Genomic DNA, 3358 nt, shown 5'->3' on the forward strand with positions numbered 1-3358 from the left:
TTATATGTGTCTGAGATAATTTGTTTTGATGTTCCAATTCGATTCTCCTCAAAGATATCAGAGGCCTTTATTAATTCTTCTATGCTTTGCAGGTCAGATAATATAGTCCGATTGACTGTCCATCTCGGCGGTTGGTAGTTACTTGTAATATTTAGGGATAATTGGACTGCAGAATGGTCAGATAAATGCGCTGGAATGTGTTCGATGCTACTGACATTTTCTGATAAGCTCTTATTTACCAAAAAGAAGTCAATCCTGGATCTATGGCCCAACTTTTTGTTATGATATGCGAATGGTTGCTTGTTGTTGAATCACACTTTGATAATTTAAAAAAATTATGTTGGCTACACCCGGTGATTAAATCTGGAGCAGCAGATCTCCCACCTCCTCCCCCCCTTTACCTTGATCATGGGCGTGTAGGACTTCCTCCCAGGCTTTTGTTTCTGTCTGGAGTTTTGATGTTTTGCTCTGCTGGAACTCCTCTTATAATACCATTGGCGTTTGGTTTTTTGTGTCCTCTTTCCCCTCTGGAACACTAGGCAAACTTTGGCGACTCCCCGCTGCCACCGACTCCTCTCCTACCCTCCTCCCTGGCTCAACAGACCTTCCGCCGCCGCTCTCACCAAGGGCGCTGGGGGGTTTACTGTCGAATCTGAAGCCCCTCTCTTCAACCGCCCGATAATGCGGCGATTCTGCTCTCTCTAAGCCTGTGTTGCAGCTCTCGCTCCCGAAAGTGCTGTCGCTACCCAGGCTACCCTGGAACAGGAAGGAAATCCTTCCCAGTGCCCTCCGGTAGTTTCTGCTCGCCTCCTGTGCTGCCGCCCAGGTCCCAGTGCGCGGCGTCTCATCAGTTTCGGCGGTGTATCGGCAAAAGGGAAATTGCATCCTGTGAGTCTCCTGATTGCGCCACGGACCAAATATGCTCAGTAGGATCAGTTTTCATGTACTAGTAAGTACCCAGCTTGCACGGGGGGAAATTAAAGAGGAAAAGCATTCCGTAAGCAAATCATGCTACGGTGATTTTCGGAGCTCGCGACCGAGTGTCTTAGCCGGCCGCCATCTTCCTTCGGGCCAACAGATCTTGGTTTGTTGTCTACTCCTCCACTGTCTTCATGAAATATTTCACCCCAGCGGAAGCAAGTCAATGGCAAGGGCACAAAATGGCAAACATGGGCCACCGTCGTGGAAAACTCTCTGCCCAGCGAGTCCGTGGTATCAAGTCCACATCTGATGGAATAACGTGCTGCATCCCGCCCCTCAGCAAGCTTGGGCGAGCCATGCCTGGGCCTCCTCCGGACACTGGGGCAGCACGTCCGCAACCGTGTCCCACAAAGAGTGGGTGTAGCGGCCCAAAACGCAAGTGGTGTTGAAGACCGCAAACCCCAGACTAAGTGAGAACAGTTTCTTTCCAAACTTGTCAAACCTTTTGGATTTCTGATCTGGAGGGGCATTCGGGAATGCGGTCTTGGACATAGAGGCCTGGATCACCAGGCTCTTGGGGGTGGGGTGCACGGACAGAAAGCAGGGGTCGCCTTGAGCCGAGCGGTGGCGTCAGGCCACATTCCGATCCCCAGGGGGCACTGCGGAGGGCTTGGACCAAGTGCCCATCAGAACGTCCGTGAGGGCCTCATTGAACGGCAGCAGAGGTTCCGAAGAGCTTACTGGCAGTTAAAGCACCTCAGTGAGGAGATTAGTCCTCACGGCCGCAGCAGGGAGCTCAAGAGTCAGGGCCTTGGCTGCCCTGCACAACACCACACCATACGTAGCACCCTCCTCCATAGCCACGGAGGGAGGAGAGATGAATCCAGTGTTGAGCAAAGTGTCCAAACCACTGGCCTCCCCCAGCTCATCTGCCCAGTCCTGACTTAACTGGCACTTCTGTGCCAGAGGGTCCTCAGACCCCTCCCAGGCCTCCCAAATATGCGTGTGGTGATAAACAGGCAGAAATGACAGAACTGGGTCATAGGTGGATTGCTCACCCACCAAAGCTAGTGCCTTTCTGATGCCGGACCAGGGCTGAAACCGGGGGCGTCGTCGTCCGAAGACGGCGCTGGGAGCGACACCATCGGGGTCGGCCGGGATCCAAGCCTGGATCCCCCGGGGCCCTGCGGCGTCGGGACCGAAGTGGACGACGGCACCGGGGCTGAAGCCGCTGGCTCGCTAGGGCCCCCAGTCGGGTCTGCAGGGCCCAAAGGCACGCCGGCAGGCCTCGATAGAGGGAAGCGAATCCTCATGGCCACAAGAAAATCACGTATCTCCTCCGGCGTCGCATGCAGTCCAGGGACCGGAGGGTATGGGACCAGATGAGACGCCCGCAGCTCGGGTCGAGCCGCGCAGGTGGTATCACCCGAACCCTCAGCCACGTCGCACGAGGGGAGAAGAGTGACGCCGCTTCTTCTGCTTCTTTTTAGAGTGCCTCAACTTACCTGAATGCGAGGGCTTGGAGCCCGACGAACGGTGTGGGCTCCGGCTCCGCGACCGGCCCCTCAACTTCCTCCTCGACCGGGACCTCGAGCGGTGCAGAGCAGACTGCCAGATCTCGAGGAGCTTGCGGGACCGCTCCCGCCTAGCCTTCGAGGTCGGCCCGAGGCAGTAGACACACCGGTGGTAGGGGTCGGTCACTGACACAGGCGGTGACAAGCGTCGCACGGTTTGAATCCAGGCATCCCTACCAGCACCATGAGTCGAATTGACTCAAAAATGATAGCCAAATAGGCAGACTAGGGTACTAGCTCTTCCCGGATCTGCGCTTGCTGGCGCAGAAAAATGAACTGATGTCAGTGCATGAGGGCGGCGTCTAAGTACTCAGACGACGTCATCCTGGCGATCACGATGCCGACAACAGACGCGGAAACGCAGACGACGCCTACTGACACGCAAGGGTCCTGCTGACGAAAACTTTCCGGATCCAATCTGACGCCTGGGGATATTCTAAGGTAAGGAATCTAACACTAACGTGTTTCTTTCAGATTATATTAACGATCGCGTCGGTCTGGAAAGAGAGTTTACATGTTTTGGCCATGAAGATCTTATTCCGTTCTTGACGTTCATCAGGACCAAAATGTAAATGCAACTGCAAAAATGTGAAAAATTATAAAAATGACAGTTAGAATACGTAGGTGGAGCGTTACAACCTACATTCAACTGTGGTCTTCATTATGAAGGATCTACAGGATTTTTCTTGTCACCTAGAAAAGAACAATCACAATGATGTTCTATTCATTGTTCATACCTAAATCACATTAGCATTCGTTAGGATCACATTTTATCCCTACAGGACCATACACAGCTTATTAACATTTTAGATTTTTTCAATTGTCAAGATACATTTATCAAAGTTTCAATTTTTTACCCGTTC

The sequence above is a fragment of the Lissotriton vulgaris genome, chromosome 3_1 (assembly GCF_964263255.1).
Source record: "Lissotriton vulgaris chromosome 3_1, aLisVul1.2, whole genome shotgun sequence".
Taxonomy (NCBI): Eukaryota; Metazoa; Chordata; class Amphibia; order Caudata; family Salamandridae; genus Lissotriton; species Lissotriton vulgaris.